An 18,572-nucleotide genomic window follows, 5' to 3' on the forward strand; every position below is an offset into this window, starting at 1 on the left:
TCCAGGGGATGGCCGGGGTGACCGTGCACAGACTCAGACCGTTCACAGACTCAGACAACCAGCTAGACAGTTTCAGGCACTCACTTGTGCTGATCAGATGCTACAGAAAGTTTCTTTGTAGGCGAGGGAAAGAGGGACAGCCAGCCACACACTGAGGATGTATTCCTCAGTTCTGATTGTTCCAGCCGACAGGGAAACAGACTTCAACTTGACATGAATAATTTCTGGGAGGAAACAGGCAACTGAGAAAGAAGCAACCTAACAGTATTATCTGTCTAGCTAGCAGAGATAGGAGTTTAGAAGGATATCGTTGCCAGTTGTTTCTGAAAGTAGGTGCAAAGGAAGTGTGCCCCTGTGAAATGGTGGGGCTATGAGTGGAAATGGGCGCAAAGGGAAATGAGCAAATGCGAAAAGGAACAGTGGCTACCGCCCTCCTGACTCGGACTTCCTCCTGGAAATCTGCAGAACTGAGAGAGAATGGGATTAGCCCTCGGAAGCATTGTCACATTAGAAAGAACTATTTGCAAGTTAATTTGCTACTGTTGGGGCTCTCAGTAACCTACTCATCAGCAGTGGGAGGTGTGCCCAAGAGTGTGCATGCTGAGAACTGCCAGGGTGACAGTCCAGCCTAAGCATCACAAGGAAGGTCACACCAGAAGGATTGAGGCTCAAGGGATGCAAGCTGTCCTCATAGCCCAACCTCTTTCTAAACATCTACAAGCTCTATAACTCAGGCAACAGCAGTGTCCTAGATAGAAAGAGGGAGAGTGATACAGACAGTAAAGATGGGATCTCAGGGTCCCTGAGGAGAGGGCCAGCAAGGTGGACTCCTGCCCAGCAGCTGTGTGCCAGATGTCCCTGCTATGCAGCCTTGGGGACACATTCATGGCAAATAACTAAAGAGAAACGCTAGCAGGAAAAAAAAAAACACATGATATCTGTCTACGAAATGTGGGGATAGGGCCAGGAGCAAGGTCAGAAAAAGAAACTCACCAAAGCCAAGGATGAACAGATGCAAAGTAGGTGAAGCAAGGAGGGTTCTGGAAAGCTGGGATGGGAGAAAATCATGCATCTAGATGCCTTACAGGTGTATACTCCCAGGTGCAGGGAGCCAAGCCACAACATTTGCAGTGAGAAAGCACAAGAGCCCACAGTAGGAGGCTCAGAGGTCAACACTCCCACCCCAGCCCCCAGCATTTGGCCCTTTGGTCTGTGATGTGTGCGTGCTGTCTGCATAAGGACTGTGCCCAGCAGCGTGATGCCACACGGGCCATATGAGTGACCCAAGGACTGCTGAGCAGTGCATCTCAGGTGTCTGAACAGCATTCACTCTCCCTAAACAAACCAAGAAGAAATTAACCCCAGGGGCGCCTGGGTGGCTCAGTTGGTTAAGCGACTGCCTTCGGCTCAGGTCATGATCCTGGAGTCCCAGGATCGAGTCCCGCATCGGGCTTCCTGCTCAGCAGGGAGTCTGCTTCTCCCTCTCACCCTCCTCCCTCTCATGCTCTCTCTCTCTCTCATTCTCGCTCTCTCAAATAAATAAATAAAATCTTTAAAAAAAAAAAAAAACTCCCTTTAAAAAAAAAAAAAAAGAAAAGAAATTAACCCCAACATGAGATTCTGCCTAAATTACTCAAGCGAAAGAAAATAAATTACTATATACACAGGCAGTAGAAGTCACGTGACCTCAACATTTAATCCAATTAGCAGGCTGTAAAGATATTTAGAAGAAGAAATGTAAGACTTCCATGTTGACAAGCTAATTGGTCTTCGTTCTGGAAAAAAAATGTGTCTTCCAAATAAGAAAAGGTGATGGGAAAATATTTTTCCTGGAGTTTCCATCATCACTTTCCTAGGCAAGAAAGTTCCCAAGAACCTGAACTGGTGAGGCCAAGGGTAGCCTTGCACAGAATTTTGAAGATGAGTGTGAGATGAGCGTGTCTCCTGAGACGTTTGCACGTGGCACCTGGTTAACAAAGAAAGTAGCAGCTTTGCTCAAACTGAAATAATGTAAACCTCACAGGCTCATGAAGGAGGTATATTCTATAATAATAATTATTATTATTATTATTTTTATTGTGATAAAATACACATACAAATAAACACATAAGATACACATAAAATTTACCGTCTTAGCCATTTTAAGTGTGCCATTCAGTGGCAGTAAGTACATTCACATTGTTGGGAAAACATCGCTCCTATTCATCTCCAGAGCTCTTTTCATCTTGTAAAACTGAAACTTCAGAACCATCAAACAACAAAATCCCATTCCTTCCTCCTCCCAGACTCTGAAAACCACCATTTTGCTTTCTGTCTCTATGAATTCAACGACTCTAGATGCTTCAAGTGAGTGATTTCATATAGTATTTGTCTTTTTGTGACTGCCTTACTTCATTTAGCATAATGTCCTCAAGGTTCATCCATGTTGTAGCAGGTGTCAGAACTTCCTTTGTAAGGCTGAATAATAATCCATTGATGTAGATACCACGTTTATCCATTCATCTGTCCATGGACACTTGGTTTGCTTCCACTTCTTGGCTATTGTGAATAATGCTGCTATGATCATTAGTGTGCAAATACCTCTTCAAGACTCTGCTTTCAACACTTTTGGGTATAAACCCAAAAGTGGAATTGCTAGATCATATGGTAATCTTATTTTTAATTTTTTGAGGACCCTTTATACTGTTTTCCATAGCAGCTGCCCATTTGACCTTCCCATCAACAGTGTACAAGGGTTCCAATTTCTCTGCAAATTCCCCAACATTTGTCATTTTCTGGTTTATCTCATTTAATTTGGCTTTTTTGTTTGTTTGTTTTAAATAGCTGCCATCCTAATGGATGTGAAGTGATATGAAGGCAATATCTTTAATCATATGAAACTTCCAGAATTTACTCCTTCATTCATTGATTTATTCATTCCTATACTCAGCTACATATTTATTTTAGGGTACCATCTATTGCTTTTAACCCTTCAACCAGTTACTAATTCAAAAAGTGCATAGATTTTGTGCATCGAGATACATTGCAGATGAAGAAGAGAGAAAATAAGAAGTAAATAAATAATACAGTATCTGATGGAGATAAGAACTATTAAATAATAGGTTAGGATAACATCACAGAGAGGGAGAAAATTAGGAGATGTTTTAAATTAGGTCAGGATAGACCTCCCTGATTAGGAGCCTATCTTGGAAACAGCCCAAGGAAAAGGGTTCCAGGCGAGGGAGCAGCAAATGCAAAACCTACAAGGAGGAAAAAACACTGGGTGCCTTGAATTTCCGGAGTTAATAATGATTTTTACCAGGATTTTCTTGTTTAGGGCATTTGTGTTCACAAGGATTTGGGATCATAACCAATGATGGGCCTTATGCTTACGTATTCATATCTGTTTATACATATATGTAAGTGTATGTGCACATGTATACATACGTGTCTTTCCCTTGATGTGAGCTGCTTGGTCTGTTTAACCAGTGTACTCTTGTGGGCAAGCTAGAGTTCATCCCTATGCTGGAAAGCATGATGGCATAATGTGACCTGGGTGCGAGCTGGATTGTCTGGGTTGAATTCCGGCTCTGCTTAATGCTGGCTCTATGGTCATTGGCATATTACTTTTTTTTCTCTGTGCCTGGATTTCCTCATCTGTAAAATGGGGATAATAGTAGTACCTCTGTCATAAGGTTATCATCCTGTTTAAATAAGTGAATATATGCAAAAGGCTTAGAACAATGCCAAACATAGTAAGCACAGTGCAAGATTTAACTATTTTTTTTATATGCTCATCATGCTACCAGGACAATTACATGCAAGGATACAGGGATTAAAGACTTTAAAGGCAGTTTATTTTTATGCTGCTCGAATCTCCACAACCTCACCCCCTAAGTAATCTTCTAGATTTTAGCACTCCAACCACAGAGAGGTTACTACAACCTGGGAAACCTTTATGTTTCTTGGGAAAATCTTTTGTATATTGAGTCTTCCCAGTTGTCTCTTCCTTATTTGGCTTCTATCCCTGGTGGCCTACACCAAACAAAGCTGGTCCTACTTGGACAGGAGAGTATTTCAAATACTTCAAGATGGCTGGCAAGGCCTCTGAATCATGTCTTCTTCAGATTAAATACCCTACACCCTTTCTCAATACTTCTTAAACATGGTTTTGCATATCTTCCATTTCCTGGCCAGTGTTCCTGAAATGTGCTCCTACTGATGTCCATAAGTGTACTTCTGTAGGTGTGATCTGAGCAAGGCAAACTTAAGACCTTCTTCATTTAAGACCCAATAGTTTTGGTAAGGTCATCAAATATTGAAGTCAAATGTGTGGCCGCCATGTCTCATGATTCCTCCTAGAGATCTTATGGTAACTAGTACCATCGATAATTCTTCACAAACATAGTTTCTGGGTCAACTCACCACCATTTTTTTTTTTAACTTAGGGTCATCACATTTGAGTCTCCAATGTAAAAATGTAAAAAAAAAAAAAAAAAAAAAAAGTATTCATCACTCAAAGCGAAACAAAACAAAAAATCCCTGCCAATTGTCCACAGCAGTTTATCAGTGTTTTGAATCCTAATTTGTTAGACAATGTCATCAATAACCTATTGCATTATTAGATAATCTGAGAGACACATCATGGGAGTTTTCACCTAGGTTAGTAATAAAACACATAAATCAGTGAGGCATTCAGAGCCATGAGTTACACTGTTGGAGTCCTGCATATGGGTTGATGGTGCTCCCTTAGTGTATATGGTACGTAGCCTGTCAGCTCATTACTGACCCAAATGATTGTCATAGGGTTCTCCCTACCTTTCCCCTTTCTGTCCAAATTGCATCACTGAACACCCTGTCAAATATCTGACTGTAGTCTAGCGGGCCACAGGGACTTCTTGGCCATTTATCTGTCAGGTGAAAATGCCTCTTTCAGCTGTGGACAAAGGAGGATTATTGAACTCTTGCTAACAGCAGAGTACAACAGGACCAGGCCATTCCGCTGTACAAGGTAACGTACATAAGTACCACAAGCTGTCCATGACTATAGAGCTGTAGTTCTCTGAGTCAGTGGGATCAGAATCTGCTGGAGGGCTCACTGACATACAGATTGCAAGGCCTCTGCCCCAGAGTGTCTGACTCAGCAGGCCCGAGGCAGGGCCTGAGAATCTGTATTTCTAACAGGTTGCCGGGTAATGCGGATGTTGTGGGTCTGGAGTCCACACTTTGAGAACCACTGCCTTAGGTGAATTTCTTTTTTTCTTTTCCTTTTTTTTTTTCCCTGACATTCTTAGGATGGAAAGGAGTAAAAGTACAGAGTAAAGTCAATCCCAAGTTCTGCTCACACCTTTGAGACTATTCAAATAGGAAAATCTCTCTAGCAGAGAACTGAGTATTTATTAACACCATCTTTAGATTTTATTGAAAAGGACTATGATTTGTTGTCTATTTTTTATTAGAATTGTGATTTTTAAAATTTATTTTTTATTCACTCCCTCATAAATAAAGCTTATTGATTAATTTAGGTTCTGGCAAGAAAAGAGGGGTCTTCTCTGATCTTCGGCCAAAAATTTCCTTAAAATATAATGACCGCTATATGGTTTAATCCAGTATTCCTTTAAAGAAACAGAAATAAGGGTTAGTGTGAAATTGCTATTTCTCAGTAAACTCATGCTAGCTTCTTGTGATCAGATTCCTTTTAAAAGGGAAACAGAATGAGTAATCTGTTCCAGAATCTTGCCTGCAACAGACATTTTAGGTGTCTGCTCCCCTAACCAATGTTCACTCTGAAGCAAAATAAAATTTAAAGACTTCTCTTTCCTCCAAACTATCAACTTTACACCATCATTTCTGAGCAATGGGTTTCTGTCTTTGGTCATGCTTTTGCTTTTGTCCTGTCTTCAGACCCCTTGTTTGTCTGGCACGCACAGTTCTCTGCTCTTTCAGGACTGCAGATCCACCCACCCTCACAAGAATCTTCTTTGTATTCTAGTCCATGTCGCAGTGGCAGGAAGCATTTTATTGCCAGGGAATCTCCATGGGCTCTCTGGCTTGTTTCTCCACCTTCTCAAGGAGTGTCACACTCTTCAGAGCAAGCAGCCACAAAGGGTCACATCTCCCCAACTATCTCTGTGACTGACAAGCACAGACCCAAAGATGGGAAGACCTACTGGATGGTCTTCTGACTGAGGTTTACCTGGTAATGGCAGTCTTGGTGAAATGCACAGCAGTCTCCCAGTTAATTCTACTGGGCGAGATCCCAAAGTAAAAGGATGCTTTATGAGAGTGGATGTTGCTTCCCCAGAAGCCCTCCTCCTCTTTCCAGTTAGCCCCATGCTCGTCCCTGAATGCACACAGATTCTGCACCTTCTCCCACGAGCAGTCTTATCCCAGAAATCTGCAGGCAGGCATCCTGCTTTCATGTGGGTCTCTCTCTCTCTCAGTGAGATCTTTCCTGAATGTTCTATCTAAAATTGCAACTGCCCCTCCCAATTCTCCCAATCCCCCTTCTCTGCTTCATTTTTCCTCCTTAGCATGTGTCACCATGGAAAAAGCAATTGATTCTACTGTTTTATCCTATTTATTGTCTGTCTTCTCACAGGGATTATTTTTATTTGTTCCACTGTTGTGTCCTGAACATTTTTTTAAGATTTTTATTTATTTATTTATTTACTTATTTATTTATTTAGAGATAGTGGGGGGAGGGGCAAAGGGAGAGAAGAGAGAGAATCTCAAGCAGACTCCGCATTGAGCATGGAGCCCAACGTGGCGCCGGATCGCAAGACCCTGAGATCATGACCTCAGCCGAAATCAAGAGTTGGATACTTAACTAACTGAGCCACCCAGATGCCCTGTGTCCTGAGCATTTAGAAAGTGCTTGAGGGCACGGAGGGTACTCCTCAGTGGATATTGAATGAATAAATGAATGAACAAATGAATGAATGAATGAATTTCCTCTGAAAGGAAATGTGGGAATGGTAAGCATGGTAAACCTACCAGCAAATTCATCCTCATGCATAGGTTTTTAGCTAAGAGGTAACATGTAAGTTAGGGATGGAACTTAGCTATCATAAAAGTCTCCATGACTGTGTCCTTCATCAAAAGACACTGGGTACCCCTGGAGTTACCACGACTCCAGTTTGAGGGCATTTAGTCTAGTTAGCCTCAAAAGGCCTTCTAAGCTATTAAATTTCCTGAGTCTATAGGCACCCAGATGAGGGCGATGCGGTATGAGCTGGCCTTCAGAGAGGTAGATGCCACTCGTACCCCTCCCTCACCAGCCTACATAAACTAGAATCAGATCTTTCTCACTGAATACAAAGAGACGCCTTAAAATTCTGGTCAGGATTCACACAACAAATGTGGTCTGTCCCTACCGTGTCAGACCGTCAGTAAGAATGTAATTCTGTTAGCCCTGCTAGTTATCAGTAATTATTATGTGACAAGTTCTTGCTAAGTGCTCTCAGCTATCATCTCATTTAATTGGTTGGGTAGTATAACATCCATTTTAAAGATTAAGACACTGAGGCTTCGGGAAGTTACATCACTTTCCCAAGGATGTGCAGTTAGCAAGTTAGTGGAAGGATTGGAGTCAGGTTAGCCTGACCTCACAGTCCGTGCGGTGTAAGCTCTCGGTCCAGATTTCAGCTCACCCATCTTAGGGGACAAGTCACTTTCGAGTTATTACCAAAAACATGGTTCTGCTGTGCTTCTGGGCTTGCACATGGGGCTAGTTTCAGGAAGATCCACCAAGCCTGTGTGATCTACATTGAGGCATCTGGTCCTTTCAGGAGCCCATCTATAGGCCCGTAATGGAAATTACTGGGGTCCAAGGAGAACGTCTTCCCTTCTCCATCAAGACTTGGGACCTACGTTTTTCACACTGAATATGGTCAATGGGCCCAAAGGCACATCTGTGTTTCTATGCAGCCTCCCCTCCATGTACACAAATAAAAGAAGCGAGCGCCAAGTAGACACCTGTATATACAGTCACCTGCTTTGACCAGACAGATATTTATTTGCTGTTGTATAAATGAGGGAAATTTGCACTCAGCCCTGAAAATTTGGCTACCCTGGTCCATCCTTCCTCCTCCCCAGTGATTTCTTCACCGAGAATGGCCACAGTCCGTGACATGGCACTGTACTCTGCTTAAAGCCCGGCTCACGGTCCTGGGAAGATCTGTTTTGCACCTGTACTCGGGCCTCGTAAGGTACTCAGGCTGTCAGGGAAATCCTGTGCCTCGGTGCTAAATCAAGTCCTACATGACAGGGAGGAAGTTCTTTTAAAGGCAGGTGTTCTAATCCTGTCACACATTGTTTTATGGGATGGCCCTTTAAAATAGACCCTGTGTAATGGGGCTTACTTTAAAGGGATGGGCCCATCTCACTGGACTGAAAGTGGAAAAGATGTAAAAACAAGGCAAGGACGTAAACCAGGAATGTCAAGTTCTACTCCCCCTCCCATATCTTTACCCCACACACAGAAAGAAACACCAATGGAGAAATGTTCGTATTCTCCCTCAGCAAACTGTAAATGTTTGATTTGTGGCTGTCATTAAAATGTTAGCAGAATATCCTAAGGGCACTGCAGAACATTTCAGAACATTTCAAAACAAAATTTCAGAATTGCTAGAAAGCAAGTTATTTTTCTTAACTGGTGATATTTTAAAATGAAAACATTTTAATCAATTCCCATTTAAATGCATGACTTCTAAAACCAGTAGAAGTGATAGCATTTTTTTAAGTATCTTTTTTTTAAGTATTTTTTAAGTATCTTTATTTGTATTATTTTATTTTATTTTTTTTTAAAGGCTGACTGCCACATACAGCGCCTCATTTGGATGTGTCTGGAGTCTTGGAAGCTTGTCTACCCTGCATTCTCCTACACATGGACCTTGAGAGCTTGTTTGGAGGTTCTAGCAGGCGAGCACTGCTATTCGTATGCCCTTCACCAAAGAACAGTCCTCCTCTATCGGGGAAGGTGGTCCTCTTCGACAGAGCACACAGCTTTGGGAGACACACATGAGGGAGCAGTGAAGGAGGAAGAGGACACTCGCCTAGCCAGCCAGATCAGCCAAATCAACCCCGGCGATCAGTGGGGTGACAGATGTCACAGCCAGATCGCCCTCACATCCTAAAAGTATCTTAAAAAAAAAAAAAACTTACTGTGTTTACAAACAGCATTCACATACCATGTCATCAGTAACTCCGGGAATGATTGAGGGGCTGAGATGGGAAGAATGTACTGCTGGATGATTCTTGAACCCTTGAAGCAAAATAAATATAAAAGCAAGACAGAACATGACATCAGGATTTGGGTCTAAGTCCTGTCCCTTCTGGGGACATTTTCCACCACGTGGCTGCATGCCGTGTGTCATATAGACACTCTCATGCCGTTGTTAAGTGACCCAACCTCTTGAGATGGCTCATACTATTTCTGGAACTCTGCATGGGAATTAAATACTTATTCCTTGGGTTCATCTGTAGCTTACTCCACTCATTAAAAGATCATTTCCTTCTACTTAGCATGTGGATCCCTATTTTAGAAACACAGGTAATGAACTTCTTCCTAACTTTCCAACCTCCTTCTTGCAAATTCTCCACTGCTGTCAATCACTTGTTTAATTCATGCATTTGCACTTTTTCTTTCACTAGCTTGTTTTATTCGGCTTTGGACACACATCTGCTCACCATGTTTCTGCCCACATCACCATCATTACCCACTGAGCCATGCTCTTGCCCATTCAGTACTGGATTTTTCCATGCTCTAAGGAGTCTGCCCGGGCTTGCCCACAGAAGTGCCCACAAGCAAGCCTGGGGTAAGGTGGACATGGGAGGGACTTTGCTTATTTACTGCTGGGGTAAATAAGTATGACTCACCAGATGACACTGCAGGACTGGGTCACACTGCCTCTCACTCAAGACCTTCATCTTCTTAGGTACATCTGTCCTCTGAGCTGTGACAGAGGGGAGCAGGGACCACATAATGAAGCCAGTGAGACCAGGGTTCCCTATCTGTGGCCAGCCACTGGATTATAAAGTAAGGACACCTGTGTATCAGGGAGATTTCCCTGGAGAAATATGGATGATGCGTTGAAAGGGCACAGACTGGCATCAAAGAAACCACTGGAGAGGCTAAATTTAATGACAGTTGTCTGTGCTGCCATTTGCTTTTTTTTTTTTTTTTAAGATTTTATTTATTTATTTGAGAGAGAGAATGAGATAGAGAGAGCATGAGAGGGGGAGGGTCAGAGGGAGAAGCAGACTCCCCACCGAGCAGGGAGCCCGATGCAGGACTGGATCCCGGAACTCCAGGATCATGACCTGAGCCGAAGGCAGTTGCCCAACCAACTGAGCCACCCAGGCACCCTGCCATTTGCTTTTTAACTCAATACTATGTTTCTGAGATTTATTCATAATGTTAATGCAGCTGCCATTCTTCCCTTGACGCTAGTGGGTGATTTTTCCTTTTTCTGGGTATCTCATAGTTTATTTTTCCATTTTCCTTTCATGGTCATTTGAGCGGCTTCCTGTTTTGAGTCTGTATGTATGCACATGCACAATCACAGTCAAAGCTGCTATGAATGTTCTTGTACAGTCAGAAGAGTAGGCGTTTCTCTGTGGGATATATGTAAACAGTGGCATTGCTGGGTCATGGGTGTTCACATCCCTGACTTTCCGGGGAAATGCCAAATTGTTCAAGAAGTTGCAGCAATCAACAGTCTGTTTGCAGATTGTTCCTATTTCTGTACGCCCTCACCAACACTTGGTCTTGTCAAGGTTTTTCACTTTTTTAGTTCTGTGAGTGTGAAATGGTATTTCATCTGATTGATTTGTAGTTCTTTTATTCCTAATTAGGTTGAACATTTTTCATATGCTTATTAGCTTATTAACCATTTGAGTTTTCTCTTCTATAAAGTTCCTCCTTAGATGTTTTGTCCAGTCCATCTGTTAGGTTTTCTTTTTTCTTTTCTTTTTTTTTTTTCCTTTTGCTTTTTAGTTAACATTTTCGGCATACTTTATATATTCTATATACAAACTCTTTGTTATGTGTGCTGAAGGATCTTTTCTCAGTCTGTCTATTTATTCTCATTATTTCAATTTCTTATTAATATTACTTCATAGTTAAGCTATAATTGAATTTGTTTCTCTCTCTTTATAATTGTGCCTCTTATGAATTGTTTAAGAACTCCTATGTACTCCAAGATCACAAAGATATCTCTTATATTATCTGCTAAAAATACTGTGGTTTTACATCTCACATTTAAGTCTTTAATCCACCTTTTGTTTTTAGTATGGTGTGAGGTTGTTTTAACTTCATTTTTTTCCATGACTAATCACCCTGCACCATTTGTTGAAGCCCTTTCTATCAGCTCTGTTCTGCAGAACCAGCTCTGCCTCAAATCAGGTTGCTAATATATCCATAGGTATGTTTCTGGGACCTCATTTAGAGCTGAGTTGTTTTGCTTTTGTTTTTGTTTTTTGTCTATCCTTGCACTGATACATTTTCTTAGTTACTATAGCTTTAAATAGGAATTATTTTCTGATGGGGCAGTTTTTCCCACGTAAGACTATATAGTTGTTTTGTGTTTTTTATTAGATCTGCATGGATGTTAGAATCAGCTTTTCAAGTTCCTGTGGTCATTTTGGGTGGGACTGCATTGCACCAATAGGTTCTTAAAGGACATGATTGCTTCTTCCCAATCTAAATTGATCTGCCAGTGAAGACTCTAATGAAGTTTTCCCTTGAAGCCACATTTGAAGCCAAAGTGAACGGTGGGCCATGTGAGAACAGCCATGGCTCCAAGCTATGTAGAAAACTTTGTATACTTCAGATCCCAAATACTTATAGGTGATTGTACAACACCCTTAAGTCTTGCTGGTATCAACCTAAAGCAAGCCTTCAGCAGTGTCAATGCCTCGTGTTTTGTAGAAATAGAGAAACATACAAGAAAAAGCCAATATTCAAAAGAGCATAATGTCAAGAAAAATGAGATGAAGGTAGATTATGAAAATTAAGATAGTCATCTTGTTGATAGAAACTATTTGTTTTATAAATCATCAATAGCAGATAAGACCATATTAAATCAAGCTAAATTCAATATTCATTATATATTTTTTCTGGAAATCATTTCCATAGGCTATATCACACAAAAATAATAATTAACTTTTTAGTATATAATACCATTTAAAAAAATGTTTGAGTAATATGTCTGGCAGGTGAGGGTTATTGGAACTTCCATTACTTGGCAGTAGAATGTATTTATTGTGTATGAAATTTAGTTACCTCATTTGGAAAATGGGGTTAATAATAGCCAACTTATGAAAGTGTGATACAACTAAAATAGATAGTATATGTTAATGCTTTCAAATGCTTCTTTTCAAGGAGGTTTTGTGGAAAGGGCCTCCCCCTGAGCTCTGTATGTACATGAGTGATGCCTCCGGGTAGGGTCACTCAGCTCCCTCTGCCACCCTCCCTCACCTGCTCTGCTGTCTGAGTCGCCCCAGAGCTTCGTGGAACTTGTCAGTGTAGAAGAATCAGAGTATTGAGTAGAGCTCAGAGCACAACAGAGCAGCTGATGAGGCTAAGTAATTTAATGGGAACAGGATAAAATTATTGGTCAAAAAAAAAAAAAAGAATGGCTCAAATGAGGTAGGGAAGAAAAGACATGAATCCACTTTGTATTCAGGAAAGACTATTCAGATGAGAAAGTCTGGAGTAACTGCTGTTGAGGAAAGTGAGAAGGATGAGGAAATAGGTGTTAAAGAAATATATATATGATATATTTCTAATATACAGACAGTCCCCAACTAACAATGGTTCAGCTTACCATTTTTCTGCTTTACAATAGCGCAAAAGCAATATGCATTCAATAGAAACTGTACTTCGATTTTTGAATGTGGATCGTTTCCCAGGCTAACGCTAAGTGGTTCGACACTCTCTCAGAATGCCGGGCAGTGGCGGTGAGCTCCAGCTCCCAGTCAGTCCCGTCATCACGAGGGTCAACAACCAATACACTTACAACCATTCTGAACCCATATAACCATTCTGTTTTTCACTTTTGGTACAGTATTCAATCAATTACATGAGATAGTCAACACTTCACTATAAACTAGGCTTTGTGTTAGATGATTTTACCCAACTGAAGCCTAATGTAAATGTTCTGAGCACGTTTAAGGTAAGCTAGGCCAAGCCATGATGTTCACTAGAGTAGGTGTATTAAATGCATTTTGACTTAAATGATATTTTCAATTTACAATGAGTTTATCAAGATGCAACCCCACCGAAAGTTGAGGAAGATCTCTACTCCCTTAGGGCACTGCTTGAGAAAATGAAGTAGAGACCTATTTTATTTTTTTAAGATTTTATTTATTTATTTGACAGAGAGAGAGACAGTGAGAGAGGGAACACAAGCAGGGGGGGTGTGAGAGGGAGAAGCAGGCTTCCCGCAGAGCAGGGAGCCCGATGCGGGGCTCGATTCCAGGACCCTGGGATCATGACCTGAGCCGAAGGCAGACACTTAATGACTGAGCCACCCAGGCGCCCCTGAAGTAAAGATTTAAATTGTCTTATAATTGGATTATTTTTCTTTGATTGTGATTCTCTGCTGTAACTGGACCTCAAGGTGATTGATTCTTATATGGGTTATGTATGAGACTCAAAAAGGCGGGGCTATTCTTCCCAAAGAATGAGTGAGGATTGGAGGACAAGTCTCCTGAGAAGCTGCTACAAATCCTTGGGACTCCTTAAAAGGAATGATGTATACTTGAAAATACTCTGTAAACTTGAAAGTGACATGTACATGAGGCATGATCAATTACAAGAAGTGGCTACTGCTCATAATGCATTCTTCTTAAAGCAACGTCTACATCTCCTTGTACGCTTGTTAAAATGAAGCTTCCTGAGCCTGTCCATCCCAAACAACACAATCAGGCTCTCCATTTTCAGTAGGTTCCTTGTGTCATTCTTATATGCTCCAAACTTTGAGAACCACAATGTTTATGGAATAGGGGATTTGGAAGCAGACAGCACTTGCAAAAGTCTATTAACTATCAAAGAACAAGTTTTGTGGCTTTTATGTCTTGACATAATGAGTGTTGGCTTATTACAAAGTATCACTTAACTCAAATGAAAAATAATGTTCTTAGTCGTCAATATCCCTGGTGAAGCAAAGGTTATTGGTGGAATTGCCAATCCATTTGTGCATGGGGGTCTGAATCAATCCTTGGATTTACACATATATGTACTATCATTTGTCAAATATAAGAGGATTTTGTTGTTATTTATCTAGAAATTATCAAAATATTTATAGTTGTTTATAGTGGTGGAACCAAAAATTATTTGGTTCAGTTACAATAATGTGAGGTTTTTATTTCATTTAAATTTTTTTTTTCTATTTCTTTTTTCTTTTTTTCTTTCTAACCTATCAGCCAAGGCAAAACCTCTGACATAGTCCAGAACATTGCTCTCTAGAGTCTGAACAGCTGAAGTGACTTTGTAGTTGGGCCTGCAAAGTGTTCCATGGATTTGTATGGAATTGCCTGATCATGTGGTCTTGGCAGAGAGGTTAATATATGGTTACTCCATTGCTTCTAGTCCCCTTCCATTTGCCACTTCAGGGGTGCAGTGAGTGGCATACCACAGAAATTCTGAGAACCACTTTACTTACCTATTTAAGTGACTCTTACGACATCATCAGAAAAAATCAGGAACCAACAAACACACCATAGTTTGGTCCATACCTTGCTTTGGACATTATATAGGAGGTTTCTCGTATTTTTGAACTTTGAACAAGCATTAAATGGCATTTATAAAAGTTAGCTTTTTAAGTACTACAGTGAAATCATATGAAAAGATTTGTACTTGATTTTTATAATTTTCAGTGTGCTAAAAGCAAAAGCAAACAAACAAAAAGCATCAGGCAAGAGAGTCCTGCCAGTTATATTAGAAGAAAATTCAGTTTGCCAACTTTTAATAGGTTAATAATTAGTTAGAGGTTCTCTCAGATCCACAACACAAATCATTACCGGTTAAAAGCTTAAAGCTTCGGGCGGGCGCCTGGGTGGCTCGTTGGGTTAAGCGTCGTTAAGCGTCTGCGGTAGACTCCGGTTGTGATCCCCGGGGTCCTGGGAGTCCTGCATCAGGCTCCCTGCTCAGAGGGGAGCCTGCTTCTCCCTCTGCCTTTGCCGCTACACCCTGCTTGTGCTCTCTCTCTACCTCTGTCAGATAAATAAATAAAATCTTAAAAAAAAAAGAAAAAAGAAAAAAAGCTTAAAGCTTCCCTGAAACTTTAGTGTGGATGGGAAAAGGATTTTGAAAAGATTTTCGTTTCTCCTCTTTTGTCCCCTCCTGTAAACCCCCCGCCCCCCAACACTAGCGCTTGGTCCTACCCATGAAACAGGAGTGTCAAGGGTTTCTGGGCTTCTTTTCTTTTTGTATTTCTTTACCTCCAAAACGGAGGCAAAATATCTCCAGAATATTTAAACACTATATTTCCACTGCGTTGCTGATATTCTTTTTCTCCTCTTTTTAATCGTGCACCTAAATATTTGCACTTTCTAAATTTGGAATCAGAATATGAGGACGAGGGAAGCATTCTCTTGGAAAGGAATCCAACCCCAGCTCAAAATGTATGCAATGAGAGGTTCTCACAAACCAATTATTCTCTTTAGATTCAGAGAGCTAACTGAGTTGACTTCTTAAGCAACTAGCATTTTCTAGTTAGCCCGAGAATTTCCCAGAGGGAGCCATGCTGCTAAAACTACTGGAGCCAGTATGCCACCTAATGGTCTTTCCACGCATTGCAGCTCACTAGGAAAAGGTGGGGTGGGGGGCAGGAAGAAACCTTGGAAATTTTCTTTAGCAAATGCACTCTACTTGCTTCAGGTTATATTCTCATAGAATATTAAAATTTGCTGTTTATTATAAATATTCATCCACTTTAAAAAAAAATGAAACCATTGTATATGGCCTTCAAACCCTGTCCTTTATTAGGTCATCTATCTAATGTGTCAAGAAATACTAAGTGGATCTGGTTTGCTGTTCATTTTTATTTTTCTTCTTTAGTTACTAGTAAATATTTGAAAGATGTATATCAAAGGCAAAGGGACATCACTCAATAGTGTTCCTAACCCTCAAAGTAAATTCCTGAGTTTGGTCGGGGAATCTGGAATCAGCCTTCTAAATGTGGGAGCTGCACACAGTAGTTTCATCCAGCATGAACCACACGTTAATTGAGCTCAAAGTTAATACCATCACTCTTGGGACAGATGGACATCGTGTGGGTCCTAGCAAGATACCCCGAGTAAGACACAAGGTGGCTTCTGTGATTTTCCTGCCCAAAATGAAAGGCATTGGAGAAATCCAAATTGAGTCACATTCTACAAAGTAGCTACCCTTTATTCATCGAAAACATCAAGGTCAGGAGACACAAAGATAGGCTGAAGGACTCTACCACATTAAAGGTGTCTAAAGAAACATGACAAGTGGACCCAAGTATGATTAGATCCTGGACTGGGGGAAATAGCTTAGAAGGACATTGTTTCAACAGGTGATGATTTTTGAAAGTGGACTCTGGACTGCATCATAGCATGGTATCCTTGGCAAATTTTCTTACTTTGATAGTAACATTGTGGTTATGTAGGCAAATTTTTTTGGTCATAGGAAATATGCACCTTAAGAAAACCTGTAAGAATGGAATCAACATATGGGCGCAGAGCAGCGAGGTGAGTTTGCTTGTAGGTGGTGCTCCTGCACCACTGGAAAGGGAATTCTGGGTCTGTGGTTTGTTCTCCTTGCCCTAGTCTAGGGCTGCCTGGCCTGGGGCTTGAAGCCCTTGTGCCTTGACTTCTTTATCTGGTAAGAGGAGACAAATTTTCTTCAACTTGTTCTATTTAACTTCTGTCCCAGGGATGCCCTGGAGATCAAATTAGACCACAGTCTCAGAGTTGGTTAAGAATGTGTTAGGTCCCTGTGGTACAGAACCCCCTCTGCTGGTGAGGGTGTGGGTAGCCAGTAGAGAGAACATGTCCACGTGTCTTCACGGAATGAAGTCTGATGAAGGGACAGACCTGGTTATCAGTCATTTCCGTTGTGTATGCTGACAACTTAGTCCCCGCGCATTTGCATTTCCCTCCACGCTCTCTCATCAAACTTGCACAAGACTTTGCAAAACACAGGGATGAGCTATTATAAACGGCATTTTATTAATGGGGAAAGTAGAGCTCACATATGAATAATGATGTCTCAGTTTTGTTTTATGAGTTAGTCCTGAGCAGAGTCGGTGTGAGTTCACAGGCCAGTGGTCTCATGGGCGTTCACTGCTCCTTGGTTTGTTGCAAGATACCCACTTAGCACGATCACTGTGGTACTGAGGAAAGGCCCTGTCTTTGAAATGTTCCAGAAGCTGATTGCCATCTCGACTTCAGCCTGAGCGAGTTGTTTTACCTCTCCAAGCCTCAGTTTTTAGGCTTAACCACATAAGCATGTCCATCAATGATACATAGAATTGGTTAGTGTATTTATCATTATAACATACTATAACTTTCTGGAAGTATAATGTAGATGTGGAAAAGTGCCCTATACCAAGTACCTTCACAAATGGAGCACATTCGTATAACCACCACTAGATCATGAAAATGAATACCGCCAGCACCCGAAAGCCCCTTCTCGGGTGCTTTTAATTCCGTAAATGGTATTCCTGTGTTTGCGTCCTTTTACAGGTTGCTCTTTTCTTTTTCTTTTCAAGATTTTATTTATTTATTTATTTATTTATTTATTTATTTATTTGAGAGAATGAGAGAGAGAGAGTGCAGAGGGGGGAGGGGCAAAGGGACAAGCAGACTCTCTGCTGAGGGGGGAGCCCGACCTGGGGTTGGGTCCCAGGACACTGAGATCATGACCTGAGCCGAAGGCAGATGCTTAACTGACTGAGCCACCCAGGCACCTTCCTCTTTTCAATGAGCATCACATTTTTGAGCTTCAACTGCTCGATTGAATTTTGTGTAAACTGAGAATAATGATTTTCTATGGAACATCTTTAGCAATTTATCATTTGATGAAATAAGATCATGCCCAGAGGAGAAAAGGAGTGGGGGAGAGAAGAAATGGGGGAGAGGTGGTGGCAGGGGGCATGGATATCCCAAGGCATTTCCCCCCATGCCAACACAGTGAGTGACCAAACTCAGGAATGACCTGACCGTGATCACCTCCACCTTGATGGTTCTGCATCCCTGTACTTTGTTCACGTGACAGGGAATGTTCTGGAATATCCATGTACATGGGTGTTCTCCAGCAGGTCATTTCTAGTACCTGAAACCACCAAGGGGAAACATTCATTCCCTGTCTTTTCATCATAACTCATTTTTGGATTCCAGGGGATACTCACAAAACATTTTATTATATTTATTTTCCGTTCTGGATAATCTTGTCCCTTGTTGCTTTTTCAAACAAAGTGGAATAAGTAAAATTTCTGCCCGTGGTCCTAGCCACCCATGCTGGAGGGCAGTGGGGGATAGAGATTTGACCCCCCTGCCATATGTCACAGTGGATATAAGACCCTCATTAAGACATGCCACCTAAAGCTCCATCTAAA

Source organism: Phoca vitulina, unplaced genomic scaffold (genome assembly GCF_004348235.1).
Source record: "Phoca vitulina isolate PV1807 unplaced genomic scaffold, GSC_HSeal_1.0 scaffold22, whole genome shotgun sequence".
Taxonomy (NCBI): Eukaryota; Metazoa; Chordata; class Mammalia; order Carnivora; family Phocidae; genus Phoca; species Phoca vitulina.